This window comes from Protomyctophum bolini (genome assembly GCF_963924005.1).
Source record: "Protomyctophum bolini genome assembly, chromosome: 10".
In the NCBI taxonomy this organism is placed as follows: Eukaryota; Metazoa; Chordata; class Actinopteri; order Myctophiformes; family Myctophidae; genus Protomyctophum; species Protomyctophum bolini.
The window spans coordinates 28,585,826-28,601,522 of NC_137871.1; the positions used below are offsets into that span (position 1 = coordinate 28,585,826).

At 43.4% G+C, this 15,697-nt stretch overlaps 1 protein-coding gene across 5 annotated transcripts in view; it reads left to right on the forward strand.

Annotated features, from left to right (window-relative positions):
• The window catches only part of diaph2 (diaphanous-related formin 2), a 539,224-nt gene that overhangs the window by 120,783 nt on the left and 402,744 nt on the right, over window positions 1-15,697 (forward strand). The window lies entirely within an intron of this gene.

Below are 15,697 nucleotides of genomic sequence, written 5' to 3' on the forward strand. Positions count from 1 at the left end.
CTTTTAGATCTGACACTGATAGAGCTGTGGAGTCCAGGTGGTATCCAGCTGTGAGCTGGCAAATGGAGCATCGTCTGTATTACATCTGCTGCTGACCGCTCCAGGTGCTGACCCTGCACTGTGCGTGGCGTGCGTGCATGTCTGTCTTGAAGACATACCGTTGCTGACGGTCAGAAACATCCTATCTCCGAATTCTAACTTGTTGTTTTTTCATAAATGAATGCCCTGTACTGTACTTGATCATACTAGAGTGTCACACAAAAGCATCGAAAGTAGCAGATCCACAAGCTCCAAACCACGTGCGAAGCGACCCATTTTGAGCTTGTTGATCTGCTACTTTTGAATTTGAATCCTGAAAAGTAACAGTTTTGGACATATGAGGTTTCCATCCGACAGAAACGATATACTGTATGCAGTCGATCTCAGATTGTAATGTAAGCTGTAATGTATACTGTATGTCGACTAATGGTTGTGGAATAACCGAACATGATTTTGGTCAGTCATGCACATTCCCAGTATTTTAGTTTTTTGTTGTGCGGGCATAAGTGGTTAAGCAAAAGGTGATTTGAAGTCTTATTTATCTTACATCTCAGGGTGTTGTGTGGGTAAAGAATAGAGCAGACACGGCAACCCGGACCAGACGTGCGAGTGTGTGTGTGTGTATATATTTATATTAATTATCCATGTTAGTCCTTTACAAAGGGGGGGTCAACTAGGCAAGGTGGCAGGGACAACATAAGAATGCACAACACCAGACGGCAGCCTCAGCACCACCAATAAGTAGTTATTCAGCATTGCAGCGTGCACCCTCCTCCACACCACACACCACCACCACCACCAATAAGTAGTTATTCAGCATTGCAGCGTGCACCCTCCTCCACACCACACACCACCACCAATAAGTAGTTATTCAGCATTGCAGCGTGCACCCTCCTCCACACCACACACCACCACCAATAAGTAGTTATTCAGCATTGCAGCGTGCACCCTCCTCCACACACCACCACCACCAATAAGTAGTTATTCAGCATTGCAGCGTGCACCCTCCTCCACACACCACCACCAATAAGTAGTTATTCAGCATTGCAGCGTGCACCCTCCTCCACACACCACCACCAATAAGTAGTTATTCAGCATTGCAGCGTGCACCCTCCTCCACACACCACCACCAATAAGTAGTTATTCAGCATTGCAGCGTGCACCCTCCTCCACACCACACACCACCACCACCACCAATAAGTAGTTATTCAGCATTGCAGCGTGCACCCTCCTCCACACACCACCACCAATAAGTAGTTATTCAGCATTGCAGCGTGCACCCTCCTCCACACACCACCACCAATAAGTAGTTATTCAGCATTGCAGCGTGCACCCTCCTCCACACACCACCACCAATAAGTAGTTATTCAGCATTGCAGCGTGCACCCTCCTCCACACACCACCACCAATAAGTAGTTATTCAGCATTGCAGCGTGCACCCTCCTCCACACCACACACCACCACCACCACCAATAAGTAGTTATTCAGCATTGCAGCGTGCACCCTCCTCCACACACCACCACCAATAAGTAGTTATTCAGCATTGCTGCGTGCACCCTCCTCCACACACCACCACCAATAAGTAGTTATTCAGCATTGCAGCGTGCTCCCTCCTCCACACACCACCACCACCACCACCAATAAGTAGTTATTCAGCATTGCAGCGTGCACCCTCCTCCACACACCACCACCACCAATAAGTAGTTATTCAGCATTGCAGAGTGCACCCTCCTCCACACACCACCACCACCACCACCACCACCAATAAGTAGTTATTCAGCATTGCAGCGTGCACTGTCCTCCACACACCACCACCACCAACCACACACAAGCGAGCGCACACACGCACACATGTTCTCCTCACCTCCTTTGTTGCCCAAAAACTTTTTAGTTTCTAGTTGGAGCCCTTGGCTTCATACCCGAGGTCCCAGGGCTGAAAGTAGCAGAGTACAGAGACTTCATTAGGCTCTCAGAATGCAATCAATGCAGCAGAGACCATGGCTGAAACCTAAATGAGATCCACAGTGACTTCACCTGCTTAACAGCTCGCTTGTTAGACACCCCCCCCCCCCCGACGCAACTGGGAACATCTGTTTAAAAACCAAGAAATTGGGCCCAGGTTACCTAATGTGCCTGTTGAGGTATATGTTGCCATTATGTTCTTATTCCTTGAAATTAGATCATCTTTATTTTTTCATTTTTTTTATCTCCCCCACACCCTGTCCTTTTACATATTGAATGCTCCGTGTCTTTGTGCTCTTGAGGAACTTTGGGGGCTCCATATCGAGCAACCCGGCTGACCTTGGATTGATTGTTGAGCTGTTGGAATGGAGGGTGTTACCTTGAAAGTCGGTGTGTGAGAGAGCTCGTTATTAAGTGGAGTTGGTTTGTAAAGGGGAGGCGGAAAAGAAAATCCATACTGTACGTCTCCTTAATGATCTCTGGTCGCGCCGTCGGGCTCCTTCTGTACACAAAAGACATCTGTCCATTGTGTCCACTCTCTGTCTGTGTCACTTATAGCATCGACAAACTCACATACCTCGTACCTTTCTCCTCTGGGTTCTTTCTCTTCCCCAAAGAGATTCTTGACATGTTCGATGCCACATTGGTCTTTCATTAGGTTAGCTTAGCTTACCTTAGCATATCATGTCCTTAGAGAAATGTGTTATGTTTGCTGTGCAGCCGACGTGCAGTTGTCCTCTCTCTCCCCCTTGCTGCTTTCAGAGCTCTCTTCTACCTGCCTTTTCAGAAAGCTACAGGAGCTGACATCTGCTCCCTGTCTTTATTGGGGTGTCATTGAAATTCAGTGCAGACGTCAGTCCTGCAAAAGCACTGGGAGAATGGCTTGGAGGAATGTTTTGGGTTTTGTGTGTTGTATGCGCACACAAAAGACACTACATCATGCATACCAGTGTACTTATTGTATAAGCATGCAGACACCCGTGCACATGTAAACACATATACAAACACGTGTGTGTGTGTGGGGGGGGGGGGGGGGGGCACGCACACACACACACACACATCATTTTACATAATGAAGTAGATTATGTTTCTCACCAGAATTCTTCTAAAATAACAATAGTGTAATGATAGGAGTGTGGGATATTGTAAACCATAACCTAAAATGTAAAGGCTTTCATTCTGGCTTTCTGTACTGTTGGGAAATGGCTGTTTTATTTAGGAAAGCTTTTACTACAGTATGCACTTCTCGTTTATACAATAGATAATAGATATTGAAATCAATTGGGCCAAGTTCATAATCTTATTTTTTGGTGGTGAATTTTATATGGATTTCTACCTATTTTGACATGTATAACTACGGATGCTAGGATTTCATGTGTGGAGGGGTCACTAATATCGTGTAGAATCTGCTTCATTTGCATTAGGTAATATATGCTGAAATGTGAAATTTTAGGTCATACAATGGAAGTGAACGGAAGTGATGTGCTATGAGCTTGCAAAAGTAAACTTTGGCATTAAATATATTACTAATACAACTATAGTAAGTAATAAGCCTTACTGAGCCATGTGGCCCATAGGGCTTATCCCCTGTTTCTGTAGCGCGAGGCACCTTGATGAACAAGTACACCCCCCTTAAAATGTTCTATTTATCTGTGGAAACTCAAAATGCCTCTACTCTTATTTAGATATTCACTTATATTCATGCTTTTTGTGGCTCCCCGCCCTTCAATCGGATCTCTCCCTCCTGTCCTCTCATCACTACAGTATCTCCAGGATTTGATTTTAGACACAGCTGGCAGCACACAAGATATCGCAAAATCTAATTGTATGATATGCCATTAAACTTGCTGATTGAATTCATACCCCCTGGAGGACGAATTCTAGCCATTTGAGTGACCTCATGATCTTTCCTCTTGCGCCTCCCTGAGGCCAAAATGCACTTTGTAGTTTTGTAATTATGATGCTTAATTTGATCTAAACTTTAGTTTTTCTGGAACTTTAGTTCAGACTGCTAGCAGGGCTTTTCAAAATGACTGAAATCCTGCTGAAGGGCCATTTTGATAAGCGCATGGCAGTGTGGTGTATCACGGCTGAAGGTCTTTCCGATACCATTAGAGGCATCATTGATGATGCTCTGTTGCAGGTCAACTCTCAGTGGGGGGAAGTAAGCCTTGCTGACGCTGCCTATTGGGCTGCCTGTCCATGTCTGGGCCACAGCCAGCATGACCTGTGCACGTGCGCACAGGTATATACTTTACTGTAAGGCGGGCCAAAATTCCCCACAAGTACAGCAGAATTTGGAACGTGCACGTGTGAGACTAGGGGGTGGAGACGCTGCTTGGTATTACTGTGAGTCAGCCGCGTCAGCCCCATCGGGGGGTGGATGAACCAGAGAGAGTGACAGAGTGTCAGAAAGCCTGAACTGGCTGGCATGTTTAAAGGTCCATGTGTCTAAATGAGAGGGGAGGGGTGCAAGCCAGTTCCAGAGAGGTAAACGGGAAAAAGGGTCAAGGTGGAAGCATCACAAACAGTTTCACTTTAAAGGGTCAAAGTGGAAGCATCACAAACAGTTTCACTTTAAAGCAAGCATTTCAACAGCAGATGACCAGCAATGTTGTTCACCGTCCGCCACTATCATCAATAAAGCAAACACAACATTGTTGTCGGTTGATGTTCAGTGTCTTTCCAACCACATGTCGCCTAGGGCTGGGTAATATATTGATATTATATCAATATTGTGATATGAGACTAGATAGTAGGGACTTTAAGCAACGGCTCCGCTAGGTGGAAGTACGGGAGCTGTGACGCAATCGCCGTAGCTGTCAAAATCGTTAAGCAAACAGCCGTCGGCGACGTTGGTTCCCATGGTGACACTGGACATGATCAGCAGTGGAAATAGGAAGGTGCTGGAGCAATCTGTGTTATTCTAAAACCGTTTTAATAAACATGGTTAATATGACATATGGTATTAGTGTTATTTCTTCATTCAGAGCGTGCCAACACATTACACAGCATAAGATAGGTGATGGAGCAATCGGTGTAAATGTATGACAGCTATAATTTAAATAAACATGGTTATGACATGGCGTTGTAGACACTACGTGTAAGTGTAGGTTCTGCCGTAGTAGAAAGGGCTGCGACGGAGAGCAGGTTTATGTATCAAGCACTGATCCATTTCCGGTTGCCAGTGAATGTCCATTATGAATGATTTGGAAAAGTCAGTGTTTGTCATAGTGGTTGATTGTTCAGTGTGTGTATCAGGCTCCGAGCCAGGTGTAGTATTTTCCAGTTTTGAATACTATTCTACTCCATTGCATTTCAGAGTCAAATATTGTTTTTCTCCACTTTACTACAATTTAGGCATTTAACCTAAATGGCATTTAATCCAGAGCGATTTACAGTAAGCAAGAACTGTAAATCAGCTATTCTCTAAAGATTTTGTCACCCGCTCGTCCTGGAGGGGGCCGTTGAAAATAGTGAGGGTGGGGGGGGAATCATTTTATATAGTAAAACAATATTATCCTGTTATTCCTTTTTTTCCCACTTTTTATAGAATTTATCCTCTTGTAGTCTATGTATGAATGTTAGTTTTTCCATAGCATACAGTTCCTCAATAATGTCCATCCATTGATCTTTCGTTGGTGGGTCCTGTTGGCTTTAAGGTTTTATGACCTTAATTACAACAAAAAAAAACCCTGAACTTTGAACATTTGGAAGCCTTCTGAGCTGCAATGAAAACAGCCAAAACAGTGACATCTGCTGGCAAATCCCATTGACATAATTGGGATTTGCAGGCTGTGACAGCAGGAATATCAGAGCACTTGTTTGAGCCAGAAAACCCCAGACCACAGAAAATCTACGGAATGTTAAAAGTTCAGGTTTTTAGGGTGCAATTGAGGTGCAGAAAAAAAAAGTCACTCATTAACAAGACTGAATGAGAAAAACTGTGTGTGTGCGCGCGCGTGCATGCATGCGTGCGTTAGCACACGCATGCACACATAGGCACATTGTTGCATTGTTGAAAGGTCACATTTGAAAAGCCACAGCGTAGCTCAACCAAGGGCGTGAATATATAACATCCACGTTTTTATTCCAGTTTATTTATTCATAAAATGAAATCATACAGTGATGTAAAATAACAGACGATCCGGGGACTCAGGAGTAAAAAGAAGGAACAGCCTTAATTTATTAAAAGGCACATGTTTTCGGACCTTGGAAGGTCTTCATCAGGGCTTTTTTTTTTTTTTTTTGCTTTGATGAAGACCTGCCAAAGTTGAAGCACTTTGGCAGTTGCCTTTTTTTTAAAGATATTTGTATATGGATTTGTTGCCTTTATTTGATAGGGTACAGTAATGTGACAGAGATGGGGGGGAAGACATGCGGCAAAAGCCGACGGGCTCGGGACTCAAACCCTCGGCACGCCGTCAGGTGCCTGGACCCCTCAGGCCAGCAGTTTGCCTTTTAATAAACGTCTGTTCCTCCTTTTTACTACTGAGTGCCTGTGGTATTTTCACATGTTTTGATCCTTTTTGATCCGTGAGCACCATTGACACTTACTGCTGTTACCTGTTTATATCTCCTGTGAGCACCTGGATGTTCTTGTTTTTTTTTATACAGTGATATGTTGGGATGACAGAGAGGCCATGTTCAAAGAAATAATAATTATAAACCTCTTTCAATGAACAAGTATGTACGGGACACACACATTGACAGTTGCGTCGTGGCTGGTACAGGATCACACACTAACAATTAGATTAATGCTGCTGAGATTAATCGCTCCAGTGATTGTTGTACAGTGGGAAATTAGACTGGGGCAAGCTTCAGACGGAAAGAAAGTGTTTCAATACGGTTATAGTGTCATCTCTGAGGGGCCATTATTTGCAACAGCTAAGCTGTAAAGCTGTAAAGGGTTCAACGTGTTCTTTAATGTTACATTTTGTTTAGGTACATAATTAGTTCAAATTATTACTAGTGAACTTTTCAAACCTGATTGTTCCTTTCTGGCCAGAAAACTGGAAATAGCAGATCTACAATCTCACAACATGGCGCCATGCGATGCGTTGTGAGCTTGTAGATCAGCTATTTTGTTGTGTGATGCCGTTGCATGAGTATCATTTAGGGCTTTATGTGGTTATACTGTACAGACTAATCGATTTGGTACAATTAAAAAAAAACAATTCAAAAGTATTCTGTGTTGATTTGATGATAGTGATGAAAATTTTACAATTATTCAAGCAAATACAATTCTTGATTATTCGACTAATCAATAGTAATTGATAGAATAACCACTGCAGCCCTAAAACCAGTATTTCTGTGCAGTGTTGTATGGCCATTGCTGTCCACACAAAGAATTGCGACTTCCTACAGTTTCTGCTTTGTTTTGAATGTTTAAAACCCATTTATTTGAACATGGTCTCCCTGTCATCCCAACATATCGTTGTATAAATTCATGTTATGAATAAATAAACTGGGATAAAAAAAAGTTGACAGTATCTATTCATGCCCTTGGTTGAGCTGCCCTGTGGCTTTTCAAATGTGACCTTTCAACAATGCAACAGTGTGTGTGTGTGTGTGTGTGTGTGTGTGTGTGTGTGTGTGTGTGTCACGCACGCACACACACATACACACATACTACACACACTTTTTGTCTCGCTCTGTCTCCTTTTCTTTTTGCCATACACAATTATTTTGGTAGTACTAGTGTAGCATATTTTTATTAAAACTGGTGAAATCTTTTGCCTTTGATCTACCGCGCAGCAAACGCTGTGACGATGCATGCGCAGCGGTTTTGTGCACCGCTGCATATCATACATCCTTTATTCCCTCCAACACACACAACAATCTCTACTAAATCATACATCCTTTATTCCCTCCAACACACACAACAATCTCTTTGGAAATAGATAGGCGTGGAATGGGTTCCATTTGAAAAAATAAAATAAATACTATTTATAATTATAATAATAAAAAATAAATAAAAAACTCAGTGTAGGACATTTTCTTAACCAGTTACTTGTAAGATTTATGTCGTCACTGTTGAGCAGAAACCTATATTCTAACTTTTTTTTTGGGAAATGACTCCATACTTGATCACACTATCGCGCCACACAAAAGTAGCAGCAGATTTGCAAGCTCTAAAGGCGTTTTGAGCTTGTCGGTCTGCTATTTAAGCAATTATTTTAAAAAAAAAACAGTGGACATGTGAGGTTTCCACCTGACAGAGATGGTATACTTTGTATGACAAAATACCAACAATAACTGATCTACAAGATCACAAACACATCGCAATGTGTTTTCACGTAAGCTTGTAGATCAGCATTTTTTTCATTTTATACAAATTATGACAATTTTGCCAAAAATAGGCATGACGGAGTTAATGTGGTCAACCTACATTTTTAATTAAATTGTTAAATTGTGATATTATCTATCAGACACATGCATGCATGTATTTAATTCAGTATGACCAGAAGCGGGGATAAAACATATTTAGCCCCCACTGGCGATAAGATGGCTGTAGGGCAGAGGCATGGATCCACCCCCCCCCCCCCCCCCCCCCCCCAACCGCAAATCCAACCCCTGGACATGGATAGAGAATGCAAAATTGAGACAATGACATGGGAAGAGTAGAGAGAAAGCATGGTGAGTTGCTGGAAGCCCCCGCCCACACTGTGCCAGGAACCCTGCTCTCGTGGCAAGATGAAACACCTTATCTGCCGGCAGCAAGGACCTGTCCTTTAAGTAGGGCGATTGAAAAAAATAAAAAGTCTTTATCCAGCCAAACTGATCCGTGTTCCTGCTGACCTTTCAGAGACAGGACTGTGGTCACATGCCACAATTTAGATCATATAAAATATAGGCATAGAAAACGTGTGTGCGCGTGTGTGTTTTATTACTATACTTGTGCGAGCCACAAGTATAGTAGAATATAAAGAGAAATATAAATTGTTGTTTTGTAGATGAAAGAAGGTTGTGGTTAGACAGATATAGAGGTTTAGTGTTAGACATGTAGAGGTTAGGTTTAGGGTTTAGTGTTAGACATGTAGAGGTTAGGTTTAGGCCTTTAGGGTTTAGTGTTAGACATGTAGAGGTTAGGTTTAGGGGTTAGTGTTAGACATGTTTGTAGAGGTTAGGTTTAGGCCTTTAGGGGTTAGTGTTAGACATTTAGAGCTTAGGTTTAGCGGTTGGGGTTGGAGTTCTGCCTTATTTATTCACTGCGCACTGATGTCGGGCACCAAAATCAGCAGAAAGTTTGATAAAGTTTTGGCTTTTAGGGTTAGGGTTCAAAATGGCAAAGAAAATGTGTAACAAATGGCATTCATAACTCACAAGTATAGTAATACAAACATGTGCGCAGCATTGTGCCATTGTGTGCATACAATGGTTGGGTATACTGTCCTGTGACCCTTGCAGTGCCCTCCCACCCGAGCCAATCAGCCTGCTCCTAATGAGAAGGAAATTAACTTATACTGTGGTTATCATAGTGTGTGATGTGCACTAATTGCTAAGATTGTATCTGTATTATTTTTCCAAAGATCAGTGGGGTGCTCTGGTAATTTTCATTAATCACACACAAAGCAAAAGTAATTAGAATTTTCATTAGTTTCTTTTTTTCTCTTCTTCTTCTTCTTCGTCTTCTTCTTCAATATGATTGGATTCATTACTTGCGTTGAACAGTCATACTATAGCCATTACGCACTCTGAGCTTGTTGCTGGCCTTTCACTTGGGTATCATGTCCCTGCTCCTCTTCTCAAGCCTTCTGTTCCATCAGAAGCATTGCGGTGGCACTATTGAACATTTAGCGTGCTTGTGTGTATGTGCATGCCTTTGCTCCATCGTGCAATTAATTGCGACCCCCTCCCTCCGCACACAGCCGCAAGTGCTGTACAGTAAATATGAGTTAGTCATCTCAAGTGACTGAATAATGAGTCACCGCCTGCTAGCCTCCATTCGGCATTGCTTTATTTATGACATAAAAATTAAAAAAAATCTGGACAAGTAATGTTTTCATTTAGTAGACATTACTTTGTCAAAGTGTTTGGGTTTTCAGCATGCCAGAGGTGGACGGGGGGCGGGGACGACAACAACTCTTTATTTGATTAACTGCATTTGAATTTACTCTACATACAAACTTGTTCTATCCCATATTGGTACAGTACTAAAGTACTGCACAGTGCACACAGGCCAAAACACTCCAGCCTTGGCCCGGCCCAGGCACATGGTTTTCAAGCCCCAACTGGCCCCAACCTGACAAAGTATGCAATTTTTCAGCCCGAGCCCAACCTCAGAGGGACACAAAATCAAATCACTAATGGTTTTTCCCTGCGCAAAAACACACACACACACACACACACACACACACGTGCAGAACTAAGAGTTAGGTAGTCCGTCCGTTACAGAGAAGCAGGGAGAAAATGAACATACCTTTCTTTGAGGTGAAGGTTTCAAAGACCTCTTCACCAAATGTAATCTGTCATCGATCACATCCATTGTTTGTAAAAAAAATAATAATAATAATAATGCGCCACGTCTCTGCGTGTGTGTGTACGTACGTGTGTGTACGGTTGTAATGCACGTAACTCGAGAACCGTTTGACCATTCGCGTTCCACGCGTTCCACACCCCCACAGGGAGTGCAGTGCCAGGTATTGAGTCGGTCGGACCCACGGTTCTCCAGAACCACCACAAAAGGCTCTGGTCAGGCTCTGCCAGTGGGCCTAATCAGCCTAAATCTGCGTGACATCACGCGTACGACCAAATCTGATTGTTCAAAATCGCGTGTTTGTGGGGATAGTAAAAGCAACGCAAAAAACACCCCACAATTTTTTTTTAAGTTGCATTTTATGTTCGAAGCCCTTTAATGTTAATTAACTTTTTGAAGCTTGGCATGCTCTACCTTCTCCCTGATGCTCTGAATGGTTACCTGTCACATGTAAATGCATACGTGTGCATCAAATAGTTTTTTGTTAACTCAATGTCCTTCACATGCACTATTTTACAACTAATGCCTGCCTTTTTTTAAATCACCTGACAACTTTAGGCTTGTCAGGCACGCCCGATCGGTCCTTGATTTAACCATTGATTTAACCAATATTAGGAAGCAAGCCCCAAAAAACGCAACATCCAACCATTATTTCCAAGTGACCTTACAGAAAAACAAGAACAAAGTCACTTATAATAAGTAGACATGGCAAAACATCCTGTAAAGATTCTAAGAAATAAATGACTAGCACAAAGGTTTTATAGTTTTATTATCCTTGAACAAGACATTGCCTGTGTGTATATGGGCACAATAAAAGTCAAAAGAGCCACGAGTCAGACCTGAGCTTGATCTATATAAATAAACACAAAGAAGTTGGCCATGGCCCGAATCAAATGAGAGTGACTGGCTTGCAGACCTGTAACTGTTTAATTTGTTGACTGTTGCAGAGTGCTCTTGTCGACCCCTCTGTGTATTTGTGTTTACAGTACATCCATCATTGTACCTTCACTGACAAAATAACTTGTACCGAATGAGCGACGATTGCTGGTAATTAGAAGGTGCGTCACAGTTTCACAGTCACCGTTCCAGGGTCAAGAACGTCGTGATAGTGCCGTTGGAAAAGCATTTAAACCGCTATAGTGCTTTGATAAATTATGTCATTAAGAACGGGTGAAGGGAAAAGTGACACTTTTTTGGCACAACTAGAAAAACAGACATGTGTTGCACGTACATGCCACACAATGACACACAACACAAGCACTCACACACATACCCCCCCCCCCCCCACACACACACACACACACACACGCTCGCACACAATATATCAGCATAGTGAGGGTACTTAATGAGGCAGATGATGCCGAGTTCAAGGCTACCATCTGAGGAGCTGATCTCACGCTGGTGTGAATCACACCGCCACACATGCACTGATTTCCTCCAGCCATAGCACTGTGAGAGACTTTGGGTAAACAGGGGTTCAAAGTTCATTTATGTGTTTGTGTTTGTTTGCCTGGCTTAGCGAAAGACCGACACAGAGAGAAAAGATAAAGTGAGCGACTGATAGAGAGAAAGTAAGCGGAGACAATCCGCCATCTCCCACCCTTTTCTCCAGCCTCCCAGACAATGTCGCCACTGTGGCCCCCCCCCCCCCCCCCCCACACACACACACACACACACACACACAGTAAGCTGACAAAGAAACTGAATAATGTATCTATCAGTCTTTCCAGAGCGCACGTGCCTGCACGTGCCTGCACGCCCCAAACCGCCGGGGCACGGCGCGGAAGCTGCCATCTTGTTATAGGCTCATTACAGGTGGGGATGACATGTGGAGGTGCAGCCCACCTTGGCATCGCCACCGTGCCCTGTCCTCCGCAGCAGGCAGCGCACCTCCCTAACTCTCCCAGGGTACAGAGAGCAAGAGACCGAGAGAGAGAGAAGGTCTCCCCTAACGCCCCAAAATGAAATTGACAGGCCTCGCTGAAGTAATTGCTCCCAGCACTATTTTCTTTGGCAGGAAATACTGTTATCGACAAATAGGGGGATTCAATAAGCGGCAGGAGATGAGGCTCTCAGCCGCGGTCAAAAGGCTGCGACTGTCCTCTGCCGTGTCCCCTGTCGCTCTCTCACACACACACTCTCTCTCCCTATTTGTCCTGTCTCACTTTACTATCTATTTCTTTTCACACATCTTTTCTTTCTCTTTCTTTCGCTCTCCCTCTCTTCCTTCCTCTTTTCCCCTCTCAACCCTTTGCTCCCCTCTCTTTCTCTCTCCCGCTCTGGGGTGTCTTTTTCAACATTTTTCTCTGTTGGCTATTTCTTTGTGTCTGAGGAGGAAAAATACTATTAGCCAATAGCCAGCAGGTACCACGGCTCGCCATGATTGGTGTTTCACTGCTTCTGCTGCTGCGGCAGTGGTGTAATGTTGATATCATCCCATAGGATCCCATTGATTTAGACTGGGGTCATTAAGCAGAAGATTATGGTCACTGTCTTTGGTTTCCAGAGGTAAAGGTCAGAGCACAGCACACACAGTGAAACCAGAGCACCGGCTTTTCTGGACATAGCCGTGCTTCTGATGGGAATCGCAGAGAGAAAAACATCTTCCTCATACCGCCCCGCCCTCTATCTCTCTCTGTCTACAGAATGGTTTGTGCAGGAAGTCATGTGTCGAAAAGATCTGGCACTCTGTTGTATCTTATTTGGTTGCATGTAAGACCCTTAACCACATTAATACAAAATGCTATTTTGGGCAAATTGTCCTACATTTAGGCCATACACACAGCATACTGTAGATGCCGCTGTATAAACTTCATGCTCGGTCTGCAAAAGATTTAATGTCCTATACTAACAAAAAGTGAATCCTGCATCACGTGAGCCGGATTTTTTAGCAGAGAATCCCAGTCTCCCCACCCAACGTGTTCCCAGGCCAGGCTGGAGCTCTAATCCCTGCACGGTCCTCGGCCTGCCCTGTGGTCTCTTCTCTTCCCAACTGGTCATGCCTGGATCGCCTCCCTGGGGAGGCGACCAGGAAGCATCCTTACTAGATGCCCGAACAAAATCATCTGGCTCCTTTCTACATAGAGGAGCAGCGGCTCTACTCGGAGTCTCTCCCGGGTGACTGAGCTTCTCACCCTATCGCTAAGGGAGATCAGATGCCCAATTTGTCATAATCATTGCATTAGTCACCAGTATGTTTTGTGAGTTTTAGTGAGATTTAGGCAAAGTCTGTAGCAAATGGTGTGTTTTGATGAAAACACGAAATGCCAGAAAACCTTGTCAGACGTAAATGAGAGAGTTGTGTTTTATTGTACAACTATTACGGTTCAAGAGTTAGACCAATTTGAAAACTTTGAGACGGAGGTTCTAACTTGGCCTACTGGGAGGGTGCCTGTAAACGCACAGACTGACGGGAGAGAAAACATGCACAAGTCCATAAGAAAACCAGAACTAAAAGAACAGTAATGTTTTTCTTGAAGTAAAAAGAAAAAGTAAAGTCAAGGGAGATTGTGATTGTGACTGCTATAATTGAAACAAACCTTTGCCGTATAAATGCTTTATTATGCGCCATTGTATAAATGGGAAAAGACTTTGATGATGAAGAGTGTGCGTGTGCCTGTCTATCTTCTAATCTAGCTTTGTTTCCAGTCATATAGTGCAGTGCAGATCAACCCTAGACTGTCACAAGTCTGGGGCATAAAAGGTGCCGAGATGAAAGCCAGCTTTGAGCTGAGGGAAACGGGCCGGTGAGAAATATTGACGTTAATGAGAAAGGATTCTCTCTTCACCTGGCGTGATAACTGCAATCAGCCAGGTGAGAGCTGGGTCAATCATGTCACTGCCTTTCAAAATATACTTCAGAGACGGAGATGAATGGTACTGTACTTCTGTACGGATAGAGCGAGGAGTCGGAGAACAAACTGGGGAACGGAGACGGTACAAAAGCTGATAATTAACTGTAAGTGCACACTCAGCACAAACTGTCACAAAATGTCTTCCCTGAGCTGTGCGACCTCACCCGAAAGGTTGGCGAGTAGTCAAAGTAGAATAGGGCTCATTTTGAATTATGGACAATAATGGGAAAATAAATCTTCTTGTAATCAGCACCACAATGATCAGCTGTATACCTTTCTGGTGGTATATGCTTTCTTCTCCATAGAAATAGAGTACCATTTGCGCCCTCTGGGCTATATATATGTGCTCAGAATTGTCATATGATAATGAAGAAGCAGTCTTGACATTGGTAGTGCTGGAGGCATTGCCTCCTACACAGCTTCATCTCTGCAGGTGTTGGCAATGTGATTTTTAGGGCCAATAGACCTGACACGAATGTGTCCGGTCATTATTAGAATAATGAGACCATGAGCTCAGATCACATCTATCCAATGTGAATTTCACCAATGTCCTGAAGGCAGACCGCTCTGTTCCAGACACCCCCACCCTCCCCTTGCCGTTCGCCAACAGAAACCAAGCTGATTGTTTCACTCTGACTCTGCATTAGGCGCTTCTCTTCCCTTCAGATAAATGAGCTAGCTTATTACTTACCAAACTGCCTGGACAGATCACTTGGTGGGGAACCCACAGTTTGGGGATGAATACATTGAAGATGACTTTGACTTGTCATCTGATCCCAGCATTTCTGGTAGTGTTTCTGCAGTCTGCATCCTGTCTTTGGTTTGTTTGGTGCAGTACCATATATACTTTCCCCTCTGTAACCTGGGTTTCTTTGACGACATGCCCAGAAGATGACTCATTCATTCCAAATGTGTCTCACTGGTATTTCTGTATGTGTGTGACAGTGGTGAAATAATACATTAAAAATGTCTCAGAACCTGTGGAAACAGTTTTGACACAATGTAATTAGTGGTTTGATAGCTTGGTCTTTTTTTTGCATGGATGTGCCATTACTTCGACTAATGGATTTTGTCTTCTGTATAATATGTTACCTTGGTGCAGATATTTATATTACCGCAATTGAGAGCAAAACTATCCCCAATACATTCTTGACATAAAACATAATTACGGATATTTAGAATGGAGAAGCGTTCTACATTTATTTCAAATTAGTTTTACTGTTCTCGATGTCGCTCATAAAATAACCATAAAAATATTGACAAAAGATTGCATGTTTTCACATGCACCGTAATATGAAACCATCTGTACCTACAGAGCATGAGTTATGGAGCAGTTCTGTGGCTCCACTGCGCCATTAGTATT